The 19,614-nt window shown below is 35.5% G+C and overlaps 1 long non-coding RNA gene across 2 annotated transcripts in view; it reads left to right on the top strand.

Annotated features, from left to right (window-relative positions):
- Nucleotides 1-19,614, top strand: part of LOC132485130 (uncharacterized) — a 190,258-nt gene that overhangs the window by 40,240 nt on the left and 130,404 nt on the right. For both annotated transcript variants that reach the window (XR_009531392.1, XR_009531393.1), the window contains exon 2: nt 5,419-5,532. This is a non-coding gene — a long non-coding RNA (uncharacterized LOC132485130). The remainder of the gene's footprint in view (nt 1-5,418; nt 5,533-19,614) is intronic.

Genomic DNA, 19,614 nt, shown 5'->3' with positions numbered 1-19,614 from the left:
TAAAATAATCTTAAATTTAACCTCATGAGAATTTCTCTCAGGTATATACTAGGGGTTAATATATCTGGATCAAATGGTAAAAACATACTTTGTCCTATTAGCATGAATGAAGCATCAACAAACCTTCTCTTTATACAATAAATATTCATGGAGTGCCTTACTATGTTCCAAGCATGGTTCCTGGTGCTAGGAATACTTTTGGAACAAATATTATTATTTTTTAAAAGTAGATTCTAAAAAACAAAATGAACGAATATAACAAAAGAGAAATAGACTCACAGATATAGAGAACAAAATACTGGTTACCAATGGGGAGAGGGGATGGGGGAGGGGCAAGACTGTGGTACAGGTACAAACTACTATGTATAAAATAAATAAGTTACAAAGATATAGTGAACAGTACAGGTATATAGCCAATAAAAAGAAAAACAAAGAAACAGAAACCTACCTTAGAATGGCCACATATTATTTAGTGCATATAAACATTAATCATAACTAAGATTCAGTGTTGATTATAACGTTTATGAGCTATAGAAAGTAAAAAAGAATGTTTGGAAATTCCGTAATACTAGAAGGGTGGTCAGGTGACCTTTCATATGGTTTTAGGAAAGAATTTCATGCAGATATCTGGAGGAGGAACAGTCCTGGCAGATGGAACAGACATTTCAAAAGCCCTGTGTTGGAAGGATCACTATATGTTCAAAGGACAGTAGAAGGTCAATATAGCTGGAGCAGAGTGAGCCAGTGTAGAGCAGTGAGAGGTGAAATAGGAAAATATCAGAGAAGGTGGCAGAATGTGTAGTGCCTCACAGTCTTTTACCCTCAAAGAAATGGAGAGTCACTAGAGGATTCTGAACTGAGAAGTTACATAATCTGATTTATGAGTTAGCAGCTTCAATATGGCTGCTCTGTTGAGAATGTGATGTAAAATGGGAAGACTGGAAATAGGAGAGCACATCATGAGGCCAATTCAGTAATACAAGGATAAACTGATTGTAGTCTGAGCAAGGGTGGTATTAGTGGATGATGCAAATAACTGTATTCTTGAATGTGTTTTGAAATTTGATCTGAGAATCTCAACAGATGTAATGTGGGGTGTCAAAAAAATATTACTCCAATATTTTTGGCCACAACAACTGGATAGCAGTAGTTGATATGGGGGAAGACCAAGGAGAGTGCATATTTGGTCTGGGGAAGTGTGAGGGTTGAAGAAGAGAAGTTAACTGTTGGATGTGTTAATTTTGAGATACCTATTAGTCGTGCGCATCAAGATCTAAAATTATAAGTTGAGTATATGTATCCTAATTTCAGGAAAAAGATCTTTGCAGAAGATATAAATTTATGAGTCCACAGCACAGAGAGAGTATTTAAAGTCAAAGTACTGGTCCAATGATTGAGCACTGAGGTAATATCAAATGAAGAACATGTTGAGTTTACCAGCAAACAGGATAGCCAGTGAGATAGTGAGATCAAAAGAAAACCAAGAGTGTGAGTTGTCCAAAGACAAGTAAAGGTAGTTTATCCAGAAGAAAGAAATGAAAAAATGTTATAAAGACTGCTGACAGCATAAAAAATATGCTAAGAATTTTCCCCTGGAATAAGCAATGTGCAGATCAGCAGAGCATATGGATTTTCATTGCCCCAAATGCAAACATATCTTGGACAATCTGATCTCTCAAAATTAGCTTATGTTGTTTATAACCACAATCTCACATTATTAATGAGTTTGATAATTTCTTCATAACTTTGTAAGATATTTTCCCTTTTTGTAAGTATGAGGCTGAACTTACATAGAGCTGACCACTGTAGATATAGCTGGAATCAGTGTTAAGCCAAATGGATGTGACTATAGTGTGCCAAAAGAAACAGCTATGGTCCCCTTCTGCTATATTTACCCCCCTTTAAATTCACATTGTCACTGGGTCCTTAAGAAATTAGTTAGCTGGAATCTCTAGAAATAACTTCATAAAAGAAGTTTACTGGAACAAAGTTTTTGCCTCATAAAAGTTAGATGGATATGGGCAGGTAATAATCAAGTACATATGTATATAATATTTCAACCTGGTGGTAGATGAGAATAAGTATTCTGATGAACAAGCAACAAGTATAGGGATTAAAAAAATACTGGTGGTATTTGTGTGGATGGTGGCAAGGTTTTGTAATTCTAGCCCTTTAATTAAACTGATCTATTTAATGCTAGAGATTTGACTTACTATTCTCTCAGTCCCCAGGTCTAGAACATTACTTATGGAAATTTTAATAATTGTGTATCACATAAAAGTTTATAATGAAATTTGGGATTATGGAAAAAACAAGTCATCAGTACTTTTTTTTTTTTTTTTAAACCTTGTTTATTTATTTATTTATTTTTATTTTACAAATTTAATCAGTTATACATATACATATGTTCCCATATCCCCTCCCTTTTGCGTCTCCCTCCCACCCTCCCTATCCCACCCCTCCAGGCGGTCACAAAGAACCGAGCTGATCTCCCTGTGCTATGCGGCTGCTTCCCACTAGATATCTACCTTACGTTTGGTAGTGTATATATGTCCATGCCGCTCTTTCACTTTGTCACAGCTTACCCTTCCCCCTCCCCATATCCTCAAGTCCATGCTCTAGTAGGTCTGTGTCTTTATTCCTGTCTTACCCCTATGTTCTTGATGACATTTTTTCTTAAATTCCATATATATGTGTCAGCATACAGTATTTGTCTTTCTCTTTCTGACTTACTTCACTCTGTATGACAGACTCTACGTCCATCCACCTCATTACAAATAGCTCAATTTCATTTCTTTTTATGGCTGAGTAATATTCCATTGTATATATGTGCCACATCTTCTTTATCCGTTCATCCGATGATGGACACTTAGGTTGTTTCCATCTCCGGGCTATTGTGAATAGAGCTGCAATGAACATTTTGGTACATGTCTCTTTTTGAATTATGGTTTTCTCAGGGTATATGCCTAGTAGTGGGATTGTTGGGTCATATGGTAGTTCTATTTTCAAAATGGATTAAAGACCTAAATGTAAGGCCAGAAACTATCAAACTCTTAGAGGAAAACATAGAACACTCTATGACATAAATCACAGCAAGATCCTTTTGGACCCACCTCCTAGAGAAATGGAAATAAAAACAAAGATAAGCAAATGGGACCTAATGAAACTTCAAAGCTTTTGCACAGCAAAGGAAACCATAAACAAGACCAAAAGACAACCCTCAGAATGGGAGAAAATATTTGCAAATGAAGCAACTGACAAAGGATTAATCTCCAAAATTTATAAGCAGCTCATGCAGCTCAATAGCAAAAAAACAAACAACCCAATCCAAAAATGGGCAGAAGACCTAAATAGACATTTCTCCACAAAAGATATACAGACAGCCAACAAACACATGAAAGGATGCTCAACATCTTTACTTATTAGAGAAATGCAAATCAAAACTACAATGAGATATCATCTCACACCAGTCAGAATGGCCATCATCAAAAAATCTAGAAACAATAAATGCTGGAGAGGGTGTGGAAAAAAGGGAACATCAGTACTTTTTGAAGGAGGTGTATTTAAATTCTGCAAATGAGTAGAGACATTTTCATTTTTAGTTTAGAAAATTTATGTATATAATTTTTGCAAGGAAAAGAAGCAGAAAATGCACTATATTTACACTTGATCATATGTTAGCATAGCTGAAAATATGTAAATAGAATGAGTTGACTGCATATATTAGTACTCAACCTCTTCTTTTGATTCCACTTTCATTTCATCATAAAACAGAGGAGCTTTTGAGAAGTGAAAGATCTCTGCTTGCTCTTGGTTACATACTTGCATCATTGATGAGGCACTTAGTATTACAAAGCACCTGCATATTTGTGAAATGTTTTGCTGTACAGTTTGAGATAGACTATAAGAATATGTGCACGTGTTTATGGCCACAGATAACAAGATGCAATAATGATAAAAAGTACAATTCAGTGAATTAATATTAGTGATCCGCCAGCAGGATTTCATATAGATGATATCAGGCATCCTGCCAATACAGATGACAGCATCTAGAAATCAGCTACAGAACAATGATTAACAGTTTATTTAATACCTGAAGTGTTTTCAGTAGCACTTTGGGAGGGTACTGTTGCCGGGGAACAATAAGGCAGCTATCATCTAGATAACCTTGGGGAAATAATGGCTTGCACTACATATGTAAATCTCTCTCACATCGATGAGTTGTTTTTAGCACAGCTAAGGTACTGTCACTTTTTAAAGAAATGAAGGATTTTCTCTTATCAATTTTATAAGGGAAATCACTCCCCTGCAATAAATAATAATTTACCTTTAGTGACTGATAAAGAAGCAAAATTTCAGTTTTGTCATTTATGTCAAAGTCAAATAAAATAACAAAAAACGCAAAGCCCAGGTATAGCACCAAAGCTAAGCAGTAGATGAAGTATGGCAGTCTGAGCAGTAGATCATACAGTACATGTGTGCATACACACTGGCTTCAGCTCATCAGTTAACAGACAGCATCATTGATTATTCTGACTAACGGAAGTAGGTTAAACTATAGTTGACCAATTCCCATGGAGAAATATGTAGTATATGAGCACAAGCAGAGGACTGAAGCAAACCTAAGGTTAAAAAATAAAAAATCAGTCCCTGTGATCTGCCTCAAAATTCACTTATCTGCCTTATCTCATACAACCATTTTGCACGGCTAGCCCCTAGTATTTGCAAATTATTCTCTGCATTTTAACTTTGACACCACTTTGGATGCTGATATTAATTTTGAATAATGATCTTTTATAGCAAATTATGTTTTTGCTTTTTAGAGTGTTTCCACCTTTCATCTTCTCTGGTTTATTATTACAAATGATTAGACTACCAAAATCCGAAATTAGATATACAGGAATCCCTCATTTGGGGGGCTTGCTTTATGCCACTTTGCTTTTACAAAAGACCTGCATTAATAACTGTTTTCGCTAACAAAAGCAATCCAAAGAGGATTTTCGCTCTTATGAGAAAAGGCAAAAAGTGAAAATTGTGTTCAGGGTTCGCAGAGAACAGTTATAGAGGCAGTGCTAACCCCGAGCTGTGAGAGTGGCACCAGCAAACTCCTTTCTGGGGAACTATACTCAGCATCTCAGTGTTAAGACACCATAAATTTGAACTGTGTCTGTGGGCATCTGTGCTTTATCTCAGTTTCTTTTGGGGAACCATTAGCAAGACGTGTCCTAAGGTAATTCTTTGCTTTAAGCCATTTCAGCTTACAAAAGGTTTTCATAGAAATATTTTCAATTAATGAGGGAAACCTATATTTACTTTTCATATAAAAAACTATATATGCATTTATGTATTTTATACTATATGTTTATATATTGAACTTCTATGAATTAGTCTTTTCTCCTTTTGCTCTCGCAATGCTAGCTTTTGCGGAAACAGGCTCCACATATGAAGTGTGACTAACCTCAGACCACCAAGCTGTGAGAAGTCCAGGCCCCATGAAGAGGTCATGAAATATGACTCCCCATGGATAGAGAGGTGAGTCAGGGGGACACCAAGGTTCCAGCAGGTGAGTGAAGAAGCCACTTTGGATGTGGAATCTGTAGCTCCAACCACCCCAGAAGATGACAGGTAAATCAGAAATGAATGACCCCAAATCCCTTCCTAAGTTCCTGATATATTGTGAACAAAATTAAATGGTCATTTTAATCTACTGTTTTTGGAAGGTTTATTATGCAGCAACAGATAAATAAAACATTTTTCATCTGATATAATGATCACACACTTCAGTCTGTCGAAGGTTTCCCTGTGTTCACTTTCTATTTTACTCAAGGACTGAGGTCACTTTCTTTCACAGTGTCTCATCAAAATTTAAGCCCTAGATATGTACAAAGATGCTGACAAGTCTTGGGCCTGTAATAAAAATAAAAAAATAACATCTTTTGATCCCACTCAACACATATAATAGAGACTGAATTAAATGCTTTACTCTCCAGGCATTTAAATTAAGAGGCCAATCTATAAGGGTGTGGTAGCCATAAACCTATATATTCTCCCTTTACCCTCCTACTCATCTTCACTCAAACCATAGGTCCCAACTTTGGCTGCTCTGGAGACCCTGGCATTGTTAGAGGCCTTAAATCATTCAATCTTAAACCCTTTCCTGGGGAACTACTAAGTAAATTGTTGACAGACTACGTACTGTATGTAAAAGTTTTGAAAAGCTCTGACTCAAATGGTCCAAAGACACCTCTCTTCAGCATGTTCTAAACTGCAAAGACCACCTTTTTTTTCTAAATCTGCTTACAATTTTCTGATTTTTGTCATATCTATAAACTAAGTAAGCTAGGAATTACTCCTTTACCTCCTGTTGTCTTGTCTTTATTATTCTGTAACTATCACATTTATCATCAATTTCTGTCTGTTTTTCTCCTTACTACTTCCTTAATGCATTTTTTTCTTCTCCATTTCCACCGTCACTGAATTTATTCTAGTACACATCTTTTTAAATACAGATCATTAAATTAGATTTATATCTGTTCTTCAATAATTTTATATCATTGCCTAGATACTTGCAGCTATATTAATAATACAATGTATTATGTTGTATGTAGGTTTATAAGCCACTAATATTTCTCCCTAATGTAGAGAGTTCAGACTTCATTAAAACAAATAAACAACATATGCTAGAATAACATCTAAAAATATTACTATTGTTTATGGTAACACCTACATTCCTTAAAATAATTTACTAGGCCTTTTATAATATTTTCTTAGGTTTTTTTTTTTTTTTTACCCTGTCTCACATGTAATCACTCTTCCGTTTGAGTTGTTTCCTCAAATCAAAGGGAATAGTGAGTTCTTTCTTTTACCAAGTTCATTCACAACTTCAGACCTTTGCATATTAACTTCTCTTGGCCTGAAGAACCCCTCATTCTCTCCAAGGCCAGTTTTGATTTTGTAAGATTTCTTCACTCTCAATTTAGCTCTCATTTTATCAAGAAAACTGATTCTGGTTCTCTGCATTTGTTTGGTGCTCATCCAATGTATTATCCACTCTAAGTAATCACAAAAAATATGGAGTGACTGCTTATTTTTTAGTGTATCTATGGCATCTAGCTTGTGTGATAAATATTCAAGAAATATTTGCTAAAGCACATAATGATTAAGTTAATTTACTACCATCTTGGTTAATAAAATGATTAATGTTCCAATACATTAATTAATTAATCTACTAATCAATACTTGGAAAGTGTCTGACTTCCTTAAACATGGCAATATATTTTTTTTTTGGTAACTCTTAGAGTACAGGATAAATCTTTAAAATTTAAGGGATTTGGATACTTTTATTGTAAAAACACTCCTTTAGGGCTGGAGAAATTAAATCACTTGCCTAAGGCCAGATAGCCAGTTAAAAGCAAACTGTATCACATTCCAGGGAGATTTCTCCACTCAATAACATTAGTATTTCTGCTTATAGAAAGTGCATTACTTTTGTCTTGTTGCATAACAAATTACTACAACCTTAATATCTTAAAGCAGTATATAGGTATTATCAAACAATTTCCGTGATCCTCTGCTCTGGATCTAACAGGGCTGTATTCAAGATGTCAGTTGTGCTTGGGTATCATCTTAGGTTAGAGATCTTCTTTCAAGATCACATAGTTGGCAGAATTCAGTACCTTGCAGCTGTGGAACTCCTGGTGACTTGTCCTTCAAGGACAGCAGGAGATCATCTCTGTGGCTTCCAGTCTCTCCGTTTTAAAGAGCTCAACTGATTAGGTCATGGCTACTAGGTCTGATATCCCTGTTGTACTTAACTTGTACTTAACTGATTAGGGACCTTAATTTTATCTTCAAAATTCCTTTGCCATATAAGATAACATAATCATGGAAGTGATTGCCCGTCATGTTCTCAAGACCTATCTATACTCCAGGGGATTATACTAGGGCATGGATCCTCAGGGTCATTTTAGAATCTTCCCTACCATAAAGAGATATTGTTTCCTTTTGCACATTTTGCATAAACATTTTGTTAATATTATCAATTTTATTTAAATGAAAAAAATAGAATCTTGATGTTAAAATTGACTAACTTTTGAGTTACCTATTCCCAGTGGCATTTCCCTCCTCTTACGCTGACAACCACTGTCATAAATTTGATAAGTATACACAACAAATTTATTTATGAAAAAATAATATGTAATAATATTGTGTAGAATTAACTTGAAAAGTATGCAAAAATTATCATTTACTCTGTTGCTTTTCAAATAGCCTTTTAAAAAATGTTTTGGGACAGACTCTGTTTTATCTAAAGTTTAAAAATTACATATGAAACACTCAATTTCATTATTTGCAGTATAAGAGTCTTCCATACTATTAGTTATATTTAACTGCTTAATCTCTAATATCTGAGAAAAATGATAAAATTTCTCTGACATATCTGAAAATTTGTATCCTCATGATATTTTGCTGAGTTTTTCTTACTTTATATTGAGGCTTTGGCATTTAGTATGAGGTGTACATATATTCATGATTTCTACATTTTAAAAAAGTATTTTTTCTTTTTTTTTTCTTTCTTTTTTTTTTTTTTTTGCGGTATGCGGGCCTCTCACTGTTGTGGCCTCTCCCGTTGCGGAGCACAGGCTCCGGATGCGCAGGCCCAGCGGCCATGGCTCACGGGCCCAGCCGCTCCGCGGCATATGGGATCCTCCCAGACCGGGGCACGAACCCGTATCCCCTGCATCGGCAGGCGGACTCTCAACCACTGCGCCACCAGGGAGGCCCAAAAAAGTATTTTTTAATAAATATGAAATATGTATTTTATAAATGTCCAGTTGATACTCATTATTCATGGATTCTGTAATTACAAGTTTCTCTACATGTGAAAGTGTATTTGTAAACCCGAAGTGAATACTCATGGCACTTTTGTAGTTATTCACAGACATGCATGAGAATAGTGAAAATTTGAGTTACCTGACCTCCACATTCCCAACTGAGGATGAAAAAGATGATGCTTTGGATTCTTGTTTCAGCCTCATACAGAGATAACCAGGGAATAGAGGTGGTGGGAGACAGGCAATGGAGTGCAAGAAGCTCCATCTCTGGGGCAAGTTGGACTGGGTTTAAATCTTAAGTCTGTCACCTTTTATTGGGAAGGCCTCAGGCAAGTGACTTAACACTTGTGAACATCATTTTCTCTTTCATAAAATAAAGAAAATAGAAAATACCAAGATTTTTTTTTTAAGTTGTAAGATTACAGTCTAAGTGAGATTGGTACATATATATACATGTATGAATATTTACACACAATATTCACCTACCTTAGGACAAATGACTCAGTATAACTTAATTCAGTCTTCCTGGCAACTTTATATAACTACTGAGAATAACAAAAATCAACTGTATATTCTTATCTATTGCTTTTATGATACTATCATATTTTTCTTTAATATTAATTTTGCTCCACTGATCTTTTTTGCTTAATGTTTTCCTATTATCACTAAATGAGAAAAGATCAATGTAAGGGATGGCTTTATTTCAATAATTCTCATCTTCTCACAGTACATAAAAAAGGCTCTGGGGCTTCCCTGGTGGCGCAGTGGTTGGGAGTCTGCCTGCTGATGCAGGGGACATGGGTTCGTGCCCCGGTCCAGGAGGATCCCACGTGCCGTGGAGCGGCTGGACCCGTGAGCCATGGCCACTGAGCCTGCGGATACAGAGCCTGTGCTCCGCAACGGGAGAGGCCTCAACAGTGAGAGGCCCGTGTATCGCAAAAAAAAAAAAAAAAAAAAAAAAGGCTCTGAAAGGAGCCGATAGGAGACATGATTCTTCATTCAGGCAAATATAAGTTTTCTATATTTACTTGAACAAACCATTGTAATCTTTCAGAAGGTCTATGCACAACATGTGATTAACAAGAACAGTAATTTTTGCAGGTAGCTTTTTCAAACAAGGGAAAATTAAATTTTTTCAACCATCTTCCATATAGCTCCAGGAGAAAAGCTACCACACAAGTCCTGTGGGCCAGTTTTAAGGAATTTTCTTAGACTAAGAATGAAAATAGTATCATTTCTTTTATCCACAACGCACTCTGAAAGTAGCTCTAAGCATTTAATATGTGCAAAAAATTGGGGGTTAAATCATACTTCAGATCTTTCCTTAAGGTTTGTTAAACACCTTTCTTGAATAACTGTTCTGTTTTTGTAATAATATGTTTCTTGTAAACAACACATAGATGCATTTATCATTTTAAGGTCAAAATACATGCATTTATATTTATTGTGATTGCTGATTTTTTGAATAATTTCTCCATGATTTTTTTTGACAATGGTTAATATTTTCTACTTCTTTATTTTGTTTTAATTTTTGTGTTTGTCCTATCTTGGTGAAAGTTTTCTGGCCTTTTTCTGCTTCTATCAAGTTCAAAATTGTATTACACTCCTACTTTAAAAAAATGCTACTATATTTTTTAATGTTTATGAATTTAATAAATTAGCTTGCATTTTCTCCCATGGGGAGTGGTGTGGAAGTGTGCAAGATGGATTTAATAGTATGTTTTGTATTTTTCACAAGTAATGTAATATTATTTATACTTCATAAAAAATATTAAACATATAAAATATGAAAACTTGTAATGACAATGACACCAAGAAAATGGATAAAAAGACTAGATTTACCTTTTTCCCTGGATGACATATTATAAATTGAAGCAGCCCTAAATTTTACAAGTGACAGAGATGAAGAGTGTGATTTAGTTTCTTATCACTTCAGTGCCTTTAATGATAGTCTACAAGTATTGATGTCTTTCCATTGACTTGTACAGACATTAACAATTGCTTTCAGAGTCAGAAACTGGTTGGAACTTATTGGGTTGTTTTTTCATCTTGTAGTGCTATTTTCAGTTTTAGTAGCTTATGCAGTTATTTGTGTCAACTCTTAACAGTTTTTTTTTTCTGATCTTGTTCATAACAGAATTTTATGTCTCTCCAATAAATCACTAAAGTTATTGAATCTTGAATTATATGGAATGATTTATAGGGAAGTGACACAATGCAGAAATTTCATCATTTATTTTATTAAGTAAATCTGAATATAGTTCAATATAATTCTTATTAAAAAGGGTAAAGCCAATTATTTGGGGAAAATAGGTTGTTAGTAGTACAAGATTGTAAAATAAGAAAAATATTTTCAACTTTCTACAATTGTTCTAAGCCCTATTCCCTAAATAACTCTCCAGTAGCTTCTAATTTGGGGATTTAACTGGGTTAAAATATTGAAAATCATATGCTCTACAGTTATCTTTATGAAAAATCTACTTATAAGTATGTAAATTCTGTAATATAAATTTTGGAGGGTAATTTTTAAATGTTTTATTTAAAATTCAACGTTTTACTCTTCTTGGCATGCTTTTGTATAAAAACTAAGCAGTCTCCCATTCTTACCCATGCATTATTTGAACCTGAAATCACTTTCATATATTTCATTGGTCACTACTGTGCCACAATTTAAATAATTTGTAGCTTCAGATAACCTTAAATTTAACAATTATATTAGGAATTATTTATTTTCTTGCCTCTTGAAAACTTTAATTTGCATATGGTATTCATTATAGTAATGGAAATGCAACATACAATGATTACGCTTGACTGATCTCTTAGTGAAATGTTAAACTTTTGTCCTTAATATTCTTATCCTAATAAAATATTCTCTGTGTTTCAATGAGATATATTGATAAAAAATATCATTATGTCTTTGTAATCTAGAAGAGCCCCCTATTACTTCTCCCATCTCCTGTTATCAGGAATAAAATGATCTCAGCCAAGTCTTCTCACTTGCCAGCCTTAAATGTAAATACTTATATTTCATAAAAGTTGCTTTTAATCAAGTCATGTTTATTTGAATAGGGTTCAAATTAAATATTAATTTGTGATATGTCAAAAATATTTGAAAATTAATGTGAATACATGAGTGTCATGCCACTATTAGCAAAGCATTTATTAAGTACCTAATGTTGTGCTATGCTTCATCCCAATGCTTAATATGGAGAATATTCTGTAACAACTTATGGTATTTCCATGAATTATCATATTATTCTGTTTTCCTGTTATTTTCCCAATATGCACATGCAATTTCTAATGTGATTATTTCTACAACTGAATAAGTAACAGATGATTATTTACTCTAGTCTTTGAGGAAGATATTTGACCATGCCATATCATTTGGCATTAGTTTTGTTAAACAGCAATTAGCATCAAGCTGCAAAGAGCAAAAAGCTTTATTTGGGGTATTAGGAGTTATAATTAGGGAGACACAGGTTCTGATAAAACTGAAAGTGTTCAGGTAAGAGAAAGGATCGGGGCTTATAAAGGCAAAAGCCACAGGGTTGTTAAAGTTTTCTTGTAAGAATGATGATTGACTCTGATGCAAAAAGAGAAATATTTGTCCTTAAGGAATAGACTGTCATGAATTATTTAGGGTAAGGGTACAAAAATATCTTGAGTTTCTGGAACATTGTGCAGATGTTCTGGATGACTATGTTAAGATAATAAGTGGTCAGAAGTTCAGATTCTGTCTGGGCTGAGATGTGCATGAGTCCCACTTCCTCAATGGCCTCCCAGGCCCATTTTAGAGGGCGCTCTTAGCAACACTGATTCCATTTTTTTTTTACACTAACTCCATTTTGATTTTCATTTCCCAGTTTAACAAGTGTGAACACTACAAAACCATTATAAACTCTTCTAACATGATTAACTTGATAAATCAGGCTGCTTTAGAAGATGTTCTTCAAAATATATGTTATTAAAAACTCAAAACCAGTGAGACCACTATTACTTCAGATAGTGTTTCAGAGTGGTAAGGGATTGAATTTAAATTATGAAACTAGAAGTCTTTTTAATATATATGCAGTCTTGTGATGTCTTTTTTGTTCATATTTCTCTTGGCTTGATATGTCTCCAACTGAGTTACTACACAGTACACCAATAAAGTGATTAGATTTTATGAGGATGATGGTATATTACTCCAAAGATAAAGGAAAAAATTAGAGCCTTTCACTTAAAACAGGAAACATCTATCCAAACTGTAGAGCATTACTCCAGCCTCTCCTTCCACGACATTGATTCACTGTCATGTTGTTCTTCCATTCAACACAACTGGAGAAGAGATCAGTGTGTTTGAAATTAGGTTGTCACAGGTGGTAGGATTAATCCTAATCTCAGCTATGGTTAAGAATCAAATTTTGATCTTTAAAATTTCTATACGAGACTTGTTTTTTAGCTGTTTAAAATTATGTTAAAAAGCATAACATAAAATTTATCCTCTTACCCAGTTTTTAAGTGTATAATTTACTAGTCTTAGCTACTATATTCACATTGTTATGCAACAGAGCTTGCAAAACCAAAACTCTATACACATTGAACAACAACTTCCCTCCTCCCTCCCCCAGGCCCTGGAAACCACAGTTCTACTTTTTATTTGTATGGCTTTGATTACTTTAGATATATTGCAGCATTATGCACAATATCCAAGAGATGGAAGCAACCCAAATATCCCTAGAAGATGAATGGTGCTGGGAAGGAAGGAGTTTTTCTCTACCCTTTTAGGTTCTTCTGGCTGGTCTATGAATTAAGTTGACATGAGACACAAAAGCAGAAGAAAATCAAACAAAAGTTTAATAATATATATATATATATATGTATATATATATATATATATATATATATATATACATATATATATATATGGGAGAGACCCAGGAAACTGAGTAACTCAACAAAATGGCTGAAAACTTCACTTTAAACATCATCTTCAGCTAAAGACAAAAGAAAATGTTGGGGGTAACAGTTTGGGACTTCATAGGGGGAAGAAGGCAATTCACATGAAGATGGAAAAACAAATGCCAAACAATTATTTTTTAAACTGTACTTTCTATTTCTATTTAGTATTGAGAAAAATAAACCTATTATGTTTTTCCTTGAAAAGTCTCTTATGAAACAATAAAAATAAGCAAATCAGCAAATGTTTAGGAGCTTAGCTCCTAGACCTTTAACCCAGTGCTGCAGCTGTTATAAAGAGATGGAAAAGAATAAGAAACAGAAACCTCAATTAAATAGAAGTGGGAGACCAGAAGGGGGAGTGCTCATGCCCTGTGAGGGTAGCAGAGCCCATGAGAAAGAAGAAATACTCTTCTTTCCTTGCAACGGCTCAGCCAGTGAAAAACCATGGACTCTATTTATTATGGTCCTCCCAACTTCCTTTTCCTCTCATAAAAAATGTTTTCTTTCCCTTGCCATGTGGGAACTGACACATGGCTCACCACAGTTGCAGTCCCTGAATTACAATTCTCTGCTGATCCCAGATAAACCCATCTTTGCTGAAAAAATACCTAGCAGTATATTTCTTTCATGTCAACAGAGGCATTCTAAGAAAAGCAGACACTTGGAATTCTTTTACATTCTTAAATTCTTCCACTTAAAACCTATAGACATGTTTCTCTCTTTAGATACAAACTCCAAGCAGGTACCCACGCAAACACCACTACCTCTGAAACTCCGACACAAAGAGGCACACCAAAAGCAAACAATCCCTTGGACATCAGTTTGTCTTCAACATTCTCCTCTGCCATTATTTGATTTGTCTTTCAGCTATCCTATTTCAAAACTTTGAGCTCCAATTTTGCCAACATTATTGACCATAAGGACAACCTATGTGAATCAAAACCGCTTCATGGGCTTCCCTGGTGGTGCTAGTGGTTAAGAATCCACCTGCCAATGCAGGGGACACAGGTTCAAGCCCTGGTCCGGGAAGATCCCACATGCCACGGAGCAACTAAGCCCATGCGTCACAACTGCTGACGCCCGCGTGCCTAGAGACCATGCTCTGCAACAAGAGAAGCCACCGCCATGAGAAACCACCGTACCACAACAAAAAGTAGCCCCCGCTCGCCACAACTAAAGAAAGCCCATACTCAGCTACAAAGATCCAACACAGCCAAAAATAAATAAATTTTAAAAATAAAATAAATAAATTAAAAACAACAACAAAAAACCCCATTTCATGTCTGTAGTATGCCCAGAAAAGCAGTATACCTACTGTGGGCTATTACTGTTCACAATTAAAACATAAACATAAAAGAACAGTGAGTCATTCATGAGTTTGAACTTTTGCTGACAGCAGTAGTCTCCATGTCAGTGTGCTGAATGCATCCTCAAAATACTTTATAGAGGTATCATTTATAATTTTAGACAAGCTTCCCAAACTGACTTTGCCCCCTCTACCAAGACATGATCCTCGCATTTACATCAGAGATATTCTATTCCTTAACACAGATAGATTGATAAGAATTCTTTTTTCCTGTTAATGAAACTATAACTATGATGACAGTAAATGTAATTTTAAATAGGTCACTGGACAAACAAAGATAAACTGCTTATAATTAATATTCATTTTGGAATTAAGCTGAAAAAAGTAAAACAAGTGATATAAAGAGATAATTGTTTAATTCCATAGAAATAGTCATATTTTTGTGAGAGCACACAAATACATTTGTGTGGTGAGAGCACACAAATACAACCTTTCCCAGCAGCCTCAGAAAATTCACTGTCCTACAAAATGTCTTCTCCTTGGAGGCATGTTAAATAAAAGAAAGCATGATTAACAGGATTAGAATATTTACTTTGTAAATTACTGAGATATTAATAATCTGTAGAACATGTTGCTATGAAGAATGCAGTTATACAATTAGAGCTTTCTTTCCAAATTTTAATGATTGTCCTATTAATTACTGCATAGATGCTGGAATGCTAGGTACAACATTTAATTTTGGTTCAGCACCATTTTATGAGGGCCAAAGAAAAGGGTATCATTTTTGTAGTTTTTTTTTTTTTTTTGGGGGGGGTACGCGGGCCTCTCACTGTTGTGGCCTCTCCCGTTGCGGAGCACAGGCTCCGGACGTGCAGGCTCAGCGGCCATGTCTCACGGGCCCAGCCGCTCCGCGGCATGTGGGATCTTCCCGGACCAGGGTATGAACCCGTGTCCCCTGAATCGGCAGGCGGACTCTCAACCACTGCGCAACCAGGGAAGCCCGTTTGTAGGGTTTTAATGTAAATATAAATCACCTTATTTAATGTGGTTTATCCTGTGTAGTTCCCAGAAGAAGATAATTTCCAAGTTCAAAAGCAACATAAGCCTGGTAAGCCTCACACAATGTCTGCACCTTCAGTTTCTGAAATATAGTTTCACTCAAAATATTTTAGAATTAATATTACTATTATTTATACTTTTAGTCCTGTAGAAAGTAGTATTAATAACTATTCATGCAACCTTGATTCTTGTAATGGAGTGATAGTTATCCCTCAGTATTCTACATATCCTTACTTCCTAAATTTATCCAAACCTGGAGTTTTAGGTGGTCACACGTTGCCCAGAATAAACAGTACATTTTCCAACCTCCTTTGAAGCCAAGCATTCCTAAGTGTCCCATTTCTATCCACTAGATATAAAATGAAGTGTCATATGGCAGCTTCCAGGAATATTTCTTAAGAGACAACCAATCATATGTGCCTCACACTTCTTTTTCATGCTGAGACTTGGAATGCATATACAGCTGCAGCCTCATCCTGAATTATATGACAAAGACCACCTAGAAAAAGCAGAAACCTGGGGACATTTCAGTCCTTCAGGACTATGGAGCAGAACTGCCATAACAGCCCTAGAGATCTTGCCTCTGTTTCTCTACACACACACACACACAAAAGCAATTTTCAGGTATAAAAAAAAATCCTGTTACTTTGATATCTGCTTCTCATGGGCCAGCCTAATTCCAAATGATGAAGTTATTTAAATGCTTCTGATCTAGCTTAAACATTTAAAAAATGTACTTATTTCTTCACATGGAAGATAGTACAAGGAAGATAATGCATGAAAAAGTGTGCAGCAAAATGTACAAATTAATTTAAAAAATCAGGAGTTTATATAATGGCATAGAATCTTTCATAGACCCTTTTTAAAACTAAGAGTGCTTTCATTGTCTAGAGAGTGATGCTGAATGGAACCAACGTATATTTATTAGTAAAGACATTTGTGTGGAACGTCGTATAGGAAGCAACAGAATTCAGTTATCAGTACACTGGCTTTCCTGCTAGAATACAGAGCAAGTACTTGATTTTCCCAATGGAGGAAATTATATAATAAGCAAGCTTGTGAGGGAAGTTACCGGCATTATCCCTTGATATACAGTAACTTCTCCAATGTATTGATACAAATACGTGTTGATTTCACAGCTACATCTGGGCTGGTGAACCTTGTTTAAAGAAAAGGAAAAAATAAAAGACATTCAACTGTGGATATTTGTGTGACAGCAAACGATCTTCAGCTTCAATTGAACACAAGATTCCTCTCTGCTTCCCTAGTGGTCTGAATACCATACCTAAGTCCACTTAGAAGAATGAGTTTACCATTAGTCCTTCTTTGACAAGAGTTCCTCTTCCCCTAGGCTTGAATTCCAAGCAGCATCCCAAGGTTGGTTACTGACCAGATGAAGAGGAACAAATGAACCGTGGGGTCCAGAAAATCACAAGGTGGTCTGGAATAAATTGGTCCATTTAAGAAGTATGACGGTAGTTGGTTCAGTTAACAAAATTAACTTGCTCTTTAATTAGGAAGGAAGATAAATTGCCTGTTTGAAATAAATGAATGAGATAATAAACTTGTCTAGAGATGCTAAGTGACAGATAAAGAAATATCAGGTAATTTCTAGAGTTTGTTAGATAGCTGAGTCTTGTACTCATATATATATGAGTAAACTTTCTGCTTATTCTCCAAACCAAACTGCAGAATAATAACTGATTTTTACAAGAAAATTTACAAGTGAGGTTTGGAAGACTTCCATAACAAATAATAAATATATACTTTGATTCATATAGGGTCGTTCCTTATGTCATAGAATCATCTCTAGGAATTCATGAAGCAGTGAAGGAAAGTGATTTGTGAGAACCCATGGTTTCTTGGCTTTATTGGTGTCAAATAGCACCAAAAGTTCATCACAATTTTTAATCTATTGTATAGGCTTATGAATCAGAGGGACTGTGATGACGGTTGGAATTGGGTTTTTTTTTGGCCATACTGCACTGCATGTGGGATCTTAGTTCCCCAACCAGGTATTGAACCTGGGCCCTTGGCAGTGAGAGCGTGGGGTCCTAACCACTGGACCTCCAGGGAATTCCCTGGAATTTTAAAAATAGACTCAATGCAAAGAAGAGAGAAGGAGCCTATTTTTAACTGAGATGGAGACTTCTTCCCTGTTTTGTTTTAACCTTCTCAGATAACTTGAATTTCTGGTGCAACATACTTCTTGTGAACTTCAGAGAGAAAAATTTTCCTAGAACCCGGAAAACCTCACCTCAGACTTTTTTTTATTCCTTACAAGTTTGGAAATAGAATAGTAAAATTAAAAAGTGTCTGAGGAAATTTTTAACCTTTAGGTAGTTAGTAGCTACAAAAATGCCTCCCTACCTGTTTCCTTAGTTTTGAACAAAATTTGGCTTATTTTGTTCCTTAATCTGACTTTCATTTGGGCTCCAGGAAACGATAAGCTTCTGCAGATACAGTCAGGTCAGGGAGAGGAGAAAAATAAATGTATTGTTAATGTGTATCTACGGTTAACTTGCTGTGGTGAAGATTAATTAATACTCAGAGAATCAAAAGCAAAGGGGAAGCAAGATTTTGTCAAGAAACATATGGCAAAAAGCATGTGAAATCCATGGAGTCTCAAAAGATAGCATCCTGGGAATTATCCTCAGCAACAGAGTCGAGCTAAAGAAAGCTTCATTGTTTCACTAAACATGCATTTAGTAAAAGGCATATTTTTAAAGTCAGGGTTTCTCAACCTTGGTGTCACTGACATTTGAGTCAAATATATGTATATATTTTTGTAGGGGCTGCTGTGTGCATTGTAGGATTTTTAGCCACATTGCTGGTCTCTACCTGCCAGATACCAGTATCCCCCGCCCCCATCCCCTTGTGGTAGAGAGAAGGAAAAAAATGACTTTAGACATTTCCAAATGTCCCTTTGGAGGTTAAATCTCCCCGGATAAGAACAACTGGTAAAAATAATATTTATTTATTATTATTATTAAAAATAAATTAATTTATTTATTTTTGGCAGCTTTGGGTCTTCGTGCTGCACGCGGGCTTTTCTCTAGTTGCATCGAGCGGGGGCTACTCTTCGTTGTGGTGCACGGGCTTCTCATTGCAGTGGCTTCTCTTGTTGTGGAGCACGGGCTCTAGGTGTGCGGGCTTCAGTAGTTGTGGTGCCCGAGGCATGTGGGATCTTCCCAGACCAGGGCTCGAACCCGTGTCCCCTGCATTGGCAGGCGGATGCTTAACCACTGCACCACCAGGGAAGTCCCAATATCTATTATTTTTTAATTGGGCTTCTTCATGTATAGAGTAATAATTGGTTAGCCTTGGGTTTCTGAAAGTATGGAAAAAAGCACTTTGTAGCACAATTGATCAAACTTTTTAACTTTTAACCTTTTATGGAAATATAATATGCATACAGAAAAGAGTACATATCCTTAATGTACAGTTCTGATGATTTTTAACACACTGAACGTATCC

The sequence above is a fragment of the Mesoplodon densirostris genome, chromosome 3 (assembly GCF_025265405.1).
Source record: "Mesoplodon densirostris isolate mMesDen1 chromosome 3, mMesDen1 primary haplotype, whole genome shotgun sequence".
NCBI lineage: Eukaryota > Metazoa > Chordata > Mammalia > Artiodactyla > Ziphiidae > Mesoplodon > Mesoplodon densirostris.
Note: the sequence above shows the minus strand (reverse complement) of the source record. Positions and strands in the feature narration are given on the sequence as shown.